The 13,118-nt window shown below is 36.5% G+C and overlaps 1 protein-coding gene across 6 annotated transcripts in view; it reads right to left on the bottom strand.

The window, feature by feature from the left end:
• CFTR (cystic fibrosis transmembrane conductance regulator) overlaps nucleotides 1-13,118 on the bottom strand; it is a 233,898-nt gene that overhangs the window by 105,537 nt on the left and 115,243 nt on the right. The gene's annotated exons all lie outside the window — the stretch shown is intronic.

Raw genomic sequence — 13,118 nt, 5'->3', positions numbered from 1 at the left:
GGCAAAGAATTTCAACTTTACTCAGTAGGCAACAGGAAATCATTAAATAATTTTGAGTAGAGGAGTAATATGACTAGATCATGCATAAGGGAGTTTTGTCTGGCAGCATCATTGAAGATGATTTGTAAGGTGGGGGGGAAGATTAAAGGCAGGAGGGTCAGGAAGTTTAGATTGGATTGAAATGAGGACTCATACTAGGGTGGTTACAGTGAGAATAGGGACATTGGGAAAAGTAAGAAGGGATGACTCTGAGGTAGGATAGAAAGGATTTGCTAAGTGGATATAAGAGATGAGATAGTGGGAAGATAACAGCGTGTTTTAAATGGGAAAGATTTGGTTGAATGTTAGTCACACCGACAGACATAGTGAGGTCAGGCAGAAGAAAATTTTTGGAGAAAGGAGAAGCTTTGTATTAGGCATATTGAGCTTAGGGTATCATTACAGATATAAAATGGACATGAGATATAGAATAAAGTAAATGTATCCTGTAGGCAATCTAAGATGGGATCTTGGAGGTCAGGAGAGGTCAGAGCTGGATGTAAAAACTTAAGAGTCACCTTCAAAGAAGAGATAGTTGAAGCCATGGGAATTAATTAGATTGACCAAGTAGTCAGCATATGGAGAACAGAACTGAAGATGAAAGAGAATACTTTGAAAAAAAGACAAGGTGCTAATGAAAGAGATAGGAAGACCAGTTATAGAAGTAAGGAAGAGATAAGGATAATGTGATATCTGAAGTCAACAAAGTAGAAAAGATCCAGAAAGAAGTGGCAAATTAATAAACAGTGTCAAATACTTCAGAGGAACTAAACAGGATGAGACCTGGAAAAAGCAAAAACAAAAAAACAAAAAAAAGAACAATCCTGTTTGATGGGGGAAGTGATAGATGACCTTCGAAAGAATATTTTTTCTTTATTTTTTAGGGAGAGGACAGAAACAAAATACCAGGTGTTAGGGAGAGAGAAGTCAGTAGGCGTGAACTACTTTTTCAAGAAGCTTAATGCTATAAAGGGGTGAAGAGTGATGAGGTGTTAGTTGGGTGGAATAAAAAGGATTAAGGAAAGGCTTTATTAGAGTTCAAAGTCTTCAGGATGCTCATAGAGAGAAGGGAAGGAGCCAGGGGGAAGATGAGAATGAGGGGTTGGGTAATTGTTGAAGGCAAAGCCTTAGCAGAGAGGAACAAGAACCCACAGTAAAAAGTTAACCTCAACAAGGAGATAGAGTACCTATTTTGCTGAAACAGGAAATGAAGAAAGAATTGATGATGATGCTGAGGGATTTTAAAATTTCCAGTTTCCAGTTTTTAAACCTTTCAGTCAAGCAGAAATTAAGGAATTCTTATTCATTCTAGGGAAGGACCATAATGGCCCAACAGGGTCATCCACTGATATGTGCTGGTAAATGTTTAAAAACTGGCTCTCCAGAGGAAGGAAAAAAAAAACTATATGCAGCATATTTTTACACTTAATCTGTATTATTAACATTTTCTTCATTACTTTCTTAAGTCTAGGCAATCAACAAAGTAGTAAATCAAGTCTTGATTTATAGCATTTGCCAACAAATTTAACAACTGACTTTCCTGAGCCATCACACTCCTAGTTACATGCAGTCCAAATATCACTCTTGAAGTAATCAAAATGTTGGCGTTTGTGTCAAAATCAGCATTGTTTCCCAGAGGCAGTTCAGACTAGGCAAATTGCAGTGACTATTGTAAGGATTTCTCAGGTCTGTCCCAATTCAATCATCACATCTTTTAAGTTGGATCAGACTTGCTTTTTGTAGTGAGGGAATAAAAAGAATTTCTTATCCTTTCCCCTTTATCCTGGTAGCTTTGCAAGTACATTAATGTTTTGAATTAAGTAATGGGAACACGGGATAAAAATCATTGAGCAATTACTGGAATCCATATAGCATTCTTATGTTTTCACATGTCACTTAGTCTAAATAATGTTTTCTTTTATTTTTTAGATTCAGGCATTTACAGAATGTTAGTCAATGAAATTTACTATACCACATGTAACAGAAAGTGTTGGTGTTCATACAATTGTTCAGAATGATCTATAATATATGAAAACTACATACACACACTCATATATGTGTATGTATAGAGGTATATCTCTGTGATTTCATTGGTGTATAGAGAATTACCAGGTGAGGAAACTCCTGTGAGTGTAGGTGAGCATCTACTCTTAGAAGTGAGCATCTAGGGGCAATTAGGTGGCACAGTGGATAGAGCACCGGCCCTGAAGTCAGAAGGACCTAAGTTCAAATCCAGCCTCAGACCAAACACTTGACACATACTAGCTGAATGACGCTGGGCAAGTCACTTAACCCCAATTGCCTAACCAAAAAAAAAAAAAAAGAAGAAGAAGAAGTGAGCATCTAATCTTGGAGGTGAACATCTAATCTTAAAAAGTCACCTAGAACACTGAGAAGTTAAGTGATTTGTTCAGGGTCCCATAATTAGTATATACCATGGGCAAGATGTTGTACATATATAGATACATATACATACCTGCAAGCATTGCATGTACATAAAAGAGATGCCTATCTTTATGTATAAGCTGATATTGGTTTCCCACTGCTACAGAACCAGCTACCCCTACAACTGTTATTTTTTATTTCAACCTAATTAAATGTATATCTAAAGACATTTGCTTTTAAAAAAATCTCAAATGCACATCTTCACTAATAAGAAAAATAGTATAAATATCATTCTTACTGCCCGAGAACTACAGTCACCAAGCTTTTGTAATAGGTAAGTATGAATGTGGAAAACAGTCTTATTAATAAGTAGCTCTTTTTTCTGTGAAATTTGGGTGGCCTCATACCCATTCAGTCTCTCTTCCTCCCTCTTTCATGGAACTCTTTTCCTCTTCTCTCCTACTCACAGCAACCCCATGCTCTATCCTTTCCCCAAACTTTTCCCCATTTATATCCCAACCTGTCCTCTGTCTCCTTCATGACCAGTACTCTCCAACTCTTCAACTTATCAATAGATAAATATTTATTGAGCATGTACTATTTATCTGGGCTACTATAATTTGTTAGGGCTTCCATTCCTGGCCTCTCAGGAAAGCTACTGGATCAGATTCTGAGCACAATCTGGCTATCATTCAGTTTCCCTGGCCCCTCAACCCCTTCCATCTATACACTGCTGCCTCACACTCCAGGAAAACTCTGCTCCCAGGCTGAATCCCTATTCCTCAGTGGTTAACATATTCCCACCCCATCATTCACTTTCCATCCCAGTGATTCTAAATCTCTACCTGCCCTCTCCAAACCCCATTCTTGACCCCTCATGGGCTGCTCCCTCATGGGCTGCTCCCTCATTCCCATCCCCCTCAATACAACCCTGCCAACACCCCATTTTAAAGCTTCCCATCCCTTCCACTGTGCTTTTTTAGAATGCCTATTCTAGAATGCCTACCAAACAAGCTTTTATGCTAAACCTTTTCCTTTCTTGCTCTTTATGTCTTCTTGCACTCACTGAGACCTGGTTTCCTTCTTGATGACACAGCTTCTTTGGCCACCTCCAGCACTGGCTGATCTTTCACTCATTCACCCTGACCAACTGGTTGAAGGGGGAGAATTGGAATACTCCTTGTACACCCTTGCTACTTCCAGGCTCTCCCTTTACCACCATCACTCAGTAACCTGCCTTTCTTTAAGGTTTACTCAATCCATGTTTATCAACCATTCAAGATTCTGGTAGCTGTTTTCAACCAACGTCCAGTATACTTTCCTCTCTTCCTCAATGAGTCCAAATGAACTATACAGACAAATAAACCATAAGAGTTCAGATGAGAGAGAATGTCTTAGGTTAGGGTAAATGGGGAAAAATTTATAGAGGACATAAAAAATGTGGTTAGATGGAAAAGAAAGTGTTGGGTAGTTACTCCTCTCCATAGCATCTATTCATTCCCTTCCTCTCTTTCACCTACAGCATTATCTTTTTTCTCTTTCCTATATACAGTACAGTACATAATAAATGAGTTTTAATGATGTACTTAGCCCCAGTTCTGGTGCCAATGAGAGGACAAAAATTATTTTAGGGACTCAGCAGATACAGAATGAAACAGCCACTACACACAAAGAGAGAAAGTGGAGAAAAAACGTCAAGTCTTCAGACATATAAGGAAGATAGACACTTCATAAAGTACTTTGTTCACAGAAACTGTATGAGAAAAGGTGCAATTATGATTATTTCTATTCTGTAGATAAGAAAACTGAGGTTCATAATTAAGTGACTTGTCCATGGTCACTTAACTAGTAAATGGTGAACTTGCATCTAAAATCTAGGTCTTCTTATTTTAAATCTAGTACATTACACCAAGCATGAAGGAAGAAGGAAAGAACAACATGATATAAAAAGAAACACACTGGAGAAAGTAAATAGGAGAGGAAAAAAATAAGCAGAAGGACATAGAGTGTAAGAGAGAAAGTACAGGATAAACAATTAGGAAAATTGAAATGGGTAAAAAAAGATGGGAAAGGCAAGATGTTGGAGGTATTAAGTAGACTATTCCACTTCTAGTAAGTTCAAATGTTGAAAGTAAGATCAGAAAAGAAACTATTTTACATTCATTCTTCCATCTTTAAAACAAGATTAAAAACAAAACAAAACAGGAATCTCTAGCCAAATTTCTTTCCCAGGAACTGACAATATTTATACAAGAGTCTTGCCAATAAAGTTGGAGGAAAGAGGCAGGGAAGAAACAGAAAAAGATCCCCTCTCTCTTTTCCTTTTTCTAAAAATTCCCAATCCTTTTCCTGACTGCCTCTTACAGGAGTGGAAAGAGGATTAATGGAAAGAAAATAGAAGAAGAAAAAATTTAAAAAAAATCTAGGGCAAAATGATTTTTATCCTCTCAAAGTAATAAAATAAAATTAAAGTCCTCCAAAGAAAATATGAAATCACATTCCCTTTGGCTCCATCACATTTCAAATCCTATTTTCCAGAAATTTGATGTGAAGAAGAGAATCCTACTCCCAAAAGCTAGGTGGAAGAGTGGACAGAGAAGTGGATCTAGAGTCAAAGCCAGTCTTAAACACTTACAGCTCAGTAAAGCTGAAAAAGTCACTTTACCTCTGTTTGCATTAATTTCCCCAACTGTAAAATGGGAATAATAACAGTACCTTGCAGGGCTGTTGTGAGAATTGAATGAAATAATATTTCCAAGTACTTAACATGGTGCCTGGCACATAGCAGGTGCTTATCAAATGCTTATTTCCTTCTTTCCCTTCCTATTATCCTCTGCAAAAAGTAGAATTAGAGGTAGGGGGAAAAAACAACTAGCTTTTTATATTCTTATTCTCAGCTGTTCTCATTAACCAAATTCCACTTTTTTTGTAATTACTTTTTATAGCCATAGAAATGTTTTTATTTTTTACTGATATAACTTCCAGATGTGATTGCTGAGCCACTGACTGCCAAAAAAAAAAATATGAAGAATGGTGCTCTTTTCCACTGTAAATGGACTTTCCCCATGCATCCATTCACTTATTCATTCACTCAACATCCTCCATTACTCAGATGGCCTGCCCCCTTATCAGTCCTGCTCTACATTCTGGAAATGCTTCAGGTCTGCCTCCTGAAATGCTAGATGAACATCAGTTTCCCACATGATTAAGGTTTTTCCTTGGCCCAAATTTTAAGGCATGAGCTTTCAGAAAGCAGGCTCTTCTCAATTCACTTTTCACCAGAGTTGGCTTTGGTACTAGTTTAGTTAGGGTATGCTCCTGGAATGCAGTTAAACCTCAAAGTAGAAAATGCATGACATACCCAGCATTTTTGCTCCCAAGTCTGTATTACAGCCAAGATTGGATTTTTGTTTGTGGTGCCATTTTCCAGGCATCCAGGATGTCATACAATCAAGGTGCATAGTATGTACTCAAGAAATATCTGGAATATTGAATTATGGTAACAGAGATTGATGGGACCTTAAAGTCACCTTGAATAACCCTTTCATTTTACAAATGAAAAAAGTAGGTGCCAGAGAGGAAAAGTGATTTTCCCAAGTTCACACAGGTGGCAGAGATGGGACCTCAATCTAGGTTCTCTGAAACTAAATGTATCACTCTGTCTTTTCTGTACCATGTTAATAGCAAACTCAAATTTTACACTAAGCTTTGCCAATGTTATTGTGAATTCTGAGGTCAAAAACTTCGTAACTCAATTCTTCCACCTGTCATTCTGTTTAGAGTAATTCTTGCACACTGGTTGTTTATTTATAAAGGTTAGCAACTTGACATCACAAAGCATTTTGAGATGCTCTTAACAAAAAGAAAATGTATTACTATCCATTTTTACTTTAATTAAGTTTTCTTAAAAAAAAAACTTGAACAGCACAGATTAGATAGCTTCTAAAGTGGAATACATGAATGGTATTCAAGTGTAATGGGAAAAGGATCGAACTGATGGCCAAAAGAGTATCTTACATTAGGAGCATTGCCTCTAGGAGATCCTAGTTAATTTTCTCTCTCTGCTTTGACCAAAATCTGGCAGGAAAATATGAGCCATCTCTCCATGTCCAGAGAATGATGTCATTTGATACATATTACAGATGGCAGGAAAAGAAAGCTGATTTTTAAAGAAAATTCACTATTACCTAAAATTCTCTGATATAAATTTTCCAATATACTATGGTATATTTTTGTAGACTTAGAATTCCTCTAAAATAGTTGTATATGCTCCTTTTTTGTTTTTCTAAAGCTGGGAATTCCAAGTTTATTAGTGCTTATGGCCTTAGTAAATTTATATTGCCATTCTGGTTAACATCATATATTTTTGACAGTTTCAAATTTTACAACATTTGACTGGTTTTTTAAAAAATATTTTTGATTCACCTTCCATCCATGTTAATTGCAATCTCCTAATTACAAAAAATCATGTCTTCGGTCCTTGTAGCCTAGTTTCTGAGAATCTGCATCCTCCTTTTAGAAGCAGAAACACACTGTGTACTACTGGGTTTGATTTTTTTTCTTTTGGCAGTGAGTATGAATACCAAGATTATTGTCATTTTCCCACACTTTATGATAATTGACTAAAGTACCACTTATTGCATAAGGAAACACCCAGTTAGATAAATATTTTAGTAAGCAACAATGTGGCAACCCTCTTAGTAAATGAACATTAGACTATTATAGTAGTAAAGAATTTACACTGAAGAATTCTCCCTTCTATTCTTGCTGGGCAAAATGCATTTGATCAACTGGTTATTTTCAGTTCAATTTTTTTTTTCTTGGTTATCCTTTCTAACAAGATAATTAGGAGTCCAGTAATGAATTCTACTCAACCTTCCTTGACCTTTTTGGAAACAACTTAATTTAAGTCTCTACCTTGTATGTATTCATCTTTACTTTAAAAAAATTTTAAGTGCTTTTAAAAAATGAATTCAAAATTTAAATTTACTCCTCTGCTATTATATTGATGTAATCATCAGTGGATTGCACTGTTTCTGTCCCAGAGTTTGTCTGTGTAGTTAGAGAATATTTTCAAGATATACAGCTGAAAGGAGAGTTAAATGTGAAAATTTTATAGATTTATGTTTGAAGAAATGGCCAAGTACACCTGAAGAATATCAAACATTTCCAAAATTTCATACTTGAACAATCTACTTCAGTAGCTTTGAGAACAGAGAAGCAGCCCTGGCTCTGGAGTCCCAGGCCTTGGGTTCCAATGTGGCCTTTGGTGTTGATTACCTATATGACTTCAGGCAATTCAATTAGCTTCCTTAGGTCCCAATTTCTTCATTTGTAAACTGAGGAGCTTTGGATTAGATAACCTCTGATGCCCCTTCTGGATACATAATTCTATGAAATGTATTAACAAGTGATTATCATTTCTAAGACCATGGGTTACTCTATTGTACTGTAGTAGCCAAAGTGGGAATGTGACCTTTGACTACACAGAAGAATGTAAATTACCTTGAGTAAATGTAAACGGCAAAAGGAGCTCCAACATCTCAAGGGAATACTTGCATGTGACCCTAGGCCATCCCTGACACTAAGCCTTCTTTGTTCTGTTCCTACATAATATCTGACCTGGCCTGGGGTTGGTATGGGGATTTACTATATTATTCTGTCCTCCTGCTACAAAGACTGGGTTTCATGAGTAAATTCCCCCATAACCCTAATAAATTTACACATATACAACCAAGCTGGCATGGGCCTCTCTTTCTTCAGTTTCTCAGAATTGTCTTGGAGGGTTAGTATCTCTACAACTGGCATATCAAGGCAGAACAGCTCAGCTCCCTTACATTTGGTCTTACAATTGGTGTAGCTGGCAGGATAGTCTGCCCCTCTAAAAATCTTATGTCTCACATCTGTGCATATACTCAAAATGTCACAGGACAGGTCTAGATATGGGTACATACTTTGTTCTCTTCTTTAAAACTTTCTTATGAAACCTGAAAATTTCAATCAAGGAAATAGGGCTACCTTTATACAATGTTGTTGTTTTCATACCCACATACACACACACACCAATTAAACCCAGTCTATTGCTTAATTAAACAATTCCAGGACTCATCGTTCCCATACCGCCAGTTCTAGACAAAGAAGAAATGCTCTCTATTCCTTTTATTAGTTGCCCTTAAGTTCATTTTTCTTGAGCAAAACAAAGACTTTACTAATTTTCTCCCCAGAAGACATTTTCAATACAACAGGCTCAGCTAAAGTCTATTAAGGAGCTGTGATTTTATCAGCATCAGACATTCCCAGTGGAGTTCTACTGATGCAGGGGAAACTCATTTATGTCTTCATAGATAAGTCCTAGGTAGTCATCCAAAGAAATTTGCCCAAGACCAACAGCTTCAAACTCCTGTTGCCCTGTCTCATATTCTATCCATTATACTACAAAATCTCCACAAAGCTGAATTAAATTTACTTTTTTGTTAATTTCTGCTTATAACAAAAGCAGAAGTTTTAAATCTAACCTACTCTAAGATATTGGTTTTGAAATATAATAATGAGCTGAAATGTTGGCTGAGATTCTTTGTGTGGTTCACTGGATTGAGCAGTGGGTTATCCTTATTAGATTTCTTAGCAAGCTAATATAGTCCTAGTAAATTAAATTTCTTCTGACACTTGAAAATATATTCATTGGGGAAAATTTTTTTACAGCAAGTTTCTCTGATAAAGGCCTCATTTCTCAAACATACAGGAAACTGAGCCAAATTTATAAAAATAAGAACCATTCTCCAAATGATAAATGATCAAAGGTTATGAACAGGCAGTTTTCAAAAGAAGAAATCAAAGCTATCAGTAGTTATATGAAAAAAATGCTGTAAATCACTATTGATTAGAGAAATGAAAAATAAAACAATTCTGAAATACCACTTCATACCTATCAGATTGGCTAACACAATAGAAAAGGGAAATGATATGTGCTGGAGGAGAAATGGAAAAAATGGGGACATTAATACACTGTTGGTGGAGTTGTAAACTGGTCCAACCATTCTGGAGAACAATTTGGAACTATGGCCAAAGGGCTACCCTCTGACCCAGCACTACCACTACTAGGTCTGCATCCCAAAGAGATCAAAGAAAAAGAAAAGGACCTATTTGCACAAAAATATTTATAGCATCTCTTTTCATGGTGGCAAAGAATTGGAAAGAGATGATTGGGGATAGCTGAACAACTTGTGGTATCTGATTGTGATGGAATATTAAGAAATGATGAGTGGGATCCAACCATTCTGGAGAACAGTTTGGAACTATGCCCAAAGGGCTATAAAATTATGCATACCCTTTGACCCAGCAATACCACTTCTAGGTCTGTATCCCAAAGAGAGCATAAAAATGGGTAAAGGACCCACATGTACAAAAAATATTTATAGCAGCTCTTTTTGTAGTGGCCAATAATTGGAAACTGAGGGGATGCCTGTAAGTTGGGGAATGGCTGAACAAGTTGTGGTATATTAATGTAAAGAAATACTATTGTTCATAAGAAATGAAGAACAGGTGGATTTCAGAAAAAACCCAGAAAGACTTACATGAACTGATGCTGAGTGAAGTGAGAAGAAGCAGAAGAACATTGACACAGTAACTGCCACATTGTATGCTGATCAACTTTGATAGACTTAGCTTCTTAGCAATGCAAGGATCTAAAACAACTCCAAAAGATTCATGATGGAAAATGCTATGCGCATCCAGAAAAAGAACCATAGAGTCTGAATGCAGATCGAAGCATAATATTTGCTCTCTTTTTGTTTGCTTGTTTCTTCTTTCTCGTGGTTCCTCCCATTGGTTCTAGTTCTTCTTTACAACATGACTTATGTGAAAATATGTTTGATATGAATGTATATGTAAAGCCTATATTAGATTGCACACTGTCTTGGGGAGGGGGAAGGGAAAGGAGGGGGAGAAAATTTGGAACTCAAAATCTTATGGAAATGAATATTAAACACTAAAAATAAATTTATTAATTAATTTTTAAAAAAAGAAAAGGTGAGTGGGATTGTTTCAGAAAAACCTGGAAAGTCTTATATGAACTGATACAAAGTGAAGTGAGCTGAACCAGGAGAACATTGTACATAGTAACAGCAACGATGATTGCAATGATAATCAACTGTGAAAGACTTAGCTACTCCAATCAAGACAATGATCTAAGACAATTCCAAAGGACTCAGGATGAAAAATGCTGTCCACCTTCAGGGAGCAAACTGATTAACTCTGAGTGTAGATTGAAGCACACTTTTTTCACTTTCTTTGTTTTTCTTGGTTTGTGTGTGTTTTCTTTTGCAACATGGCTAATGTGATAATAGGTTTTGCATGACTTCATATGCATAATTAATATCACATTGCTTACCTTCTTGAGGAGTATGATGGGGGGAGAGGGAAGGGGAGAATTTGGAATTCAAAAATCTGAAATATGAATGTTAAAAAATTTTAAATGTAATTGAGAAATATTTAGTGAAACAAACAATATATTTAATAAAATATATTCATTGAATCTAATATTTAGCTTCAAAGAAATTTGATGGATCAGCTCTCTGTCCATCACACCACACTGCCTCTCACAAGTACAGATGAAGACAACTTTAATTCAAGCAACTTACAGTATTGTTCAACAAATATTTATTTAGTAACCACTACACACAAGACTTCTTGAAAATCACTATAAAGATGATTAAGACATGGTCTCTGCACTAAAATAGCTAGAATCTAGTATGGGAACTAAGCCACCATATAAGGGTGAAAGTGCTAAGGATCATAAAAGAATACAAAGTATGATGGGGGTTGATGTCATAGCTGGATGATCAGGAAAGTTTCAGGGAGAAGGTAACAAAAGCTAGATTTTTTTTGAGGGGCATAACTAGGAGGGAGGACATTCCAGGGAAAAGGAAAAATGTGAGTGGAGGTGAGAAAAATGTAGAGTCTGTTCAGGAAGTGGTGAGCAGTTGGGTGTGGCTACTATATAGAGTATATGTATGAAGCAATGGAGGTCAAAGCTGGAAAGGTAGGTGGAGACCTGAGCAGTAGAAGCTTTGAATGCCAGAGCAAAGTGCATGGACATTATTCCATACACAATGGCGATCTGCCCAAGGTTTTAAGCCATAATCAGTTTGGTGCTTTAGGATTATTTTGGCAGCCAGGTATAGGATGGATTTGAGTAGGAAAGAGACTAGAAAAAAGGAGACCAGCCCAGACAAGAGGTAATAAAATCTAAATAAGAATGATAACAAGAAAGAAGGCACCGATTGGAGAGGCATTTCAAGGGAGAAAAGACAGGACTTGCCAACTAACTGAATGGTAAGAAGAGAAAGGTGAGAGAAGCAAAAATGGACTTCATAGTTTTATCGAGAAGAATGGCATAAGGGAAATAGAAAAGTCAGGAAGAGATGCTGGTTTTAGAAGAGAGGTGGTAAATTTGTTTTTCATGTAGTCACACATTATGCACTTAAGTGGTGTAGTGGATAGACTGCTGTACTTGGGAATTAAGACCTGAGTTCAAATCTCGCCCCAGGTACTTACTTGCTGTGTGATTGTGGGCAAGTCACTTAAACTCTCTCAGCCCTAGCTTCATCTTCTACAAAATATAAATAATAATAATACTTGTCTTATAGGGTCATTGTAAGGGTCAAATGAGACAATGTAAATTGCTTTGCAGACCTTAGAGCATACACACATACACACACATACATATATGTGTATGCATATATCCTAGTTGTTATTAAACACTTTTAAAAATTTTGGAACTAGTAGAAATTTTGACATATACAGAACAATTCATTGAAAGGTAGAGTCAATCAATAAATATTTATTAAGCACCTACTATGTGCCAGGGACTGTGCTAAGTGCTGTGGATGTAAAGAAAAGCAAAAGACAGGCCCTGCTCTCAAAGAGTCCAATGTCCAATGGGGTAGACAAAATACAAACAACTATCTACAGACAAGCTATATACACTATATATAGGGAAAGCACTAGAATTAAGGGCTAGGGCTTCCTATAAAAGGTGAGATTTTAGCTGGAACTTGAAGGTGATGAGGAAGAAGGAGAATATTCCAGGCATGGGAGGCAGCCAATGAAAATGTCTTGAGTGAGGAGACAGAAGTGCCTAGTTTAAGGAACAGCAAGGAAGGGAGATAAATGATCGGCTGTGTTTTAGGAAGAGTAGTATGACAGTGGCATGGATTGGAGTGGAAAAAGACTAGTGCTGGAACTAGTATATGTTCAATGGGAGAATGAGGCTTAATTTAAGCCTTCCGGATTGATTAAAGGTTTAATAAATAGTCCAGTAAGGCTGGCTTTCTTTTGTGAACTGAAAAACTTAAAAAATTCAAATACTCATTGATTTCATTTACTAATAAGCCTAATCAAGTCATAACTCTCAGTTAAATGAACATCTGACTTTGAAAAAAAGAACAAAATGGAAACTGAATTCAAACTTATAAATTTGTTCAATAGCCTTCTCTGTTTCACATTTTAAGCAGTCTTTCATTTGGAATTTAATCAGGTAATCAGCACTAAGCTTAGACTTGGCTCTAGATTTAAATGGGAGGAGAGCTTGGGCCTAGAAGATACAAAATAGTGTTCTCGAAAGCCATTAATCTGTAACAGTGAGACAGAGTGACTTGTAGGTTTTATTGGACTAAACGGAATCTAGCAATAAT

Source organism: Vombatus ursinus, unplaced genomic scaffold (assembly GCF_900497805.2).
Source record: "Vombatus ursinus unplaced genomic scaffold, bare-nosed wombat genome assembly UNPS02014946.1, whole genome shotgun sequence".
Classification (NCBI taxonomy): domain Eukaryota; kingdom Metazoa; phylum Chordata; class Mammalia; order Diprotodontia; family Vombatidae; genus Vombatus; species Vombatus ursinus.
This window is presented reverse-complemented; position numbering and strand designations above follow the sequence as displayed.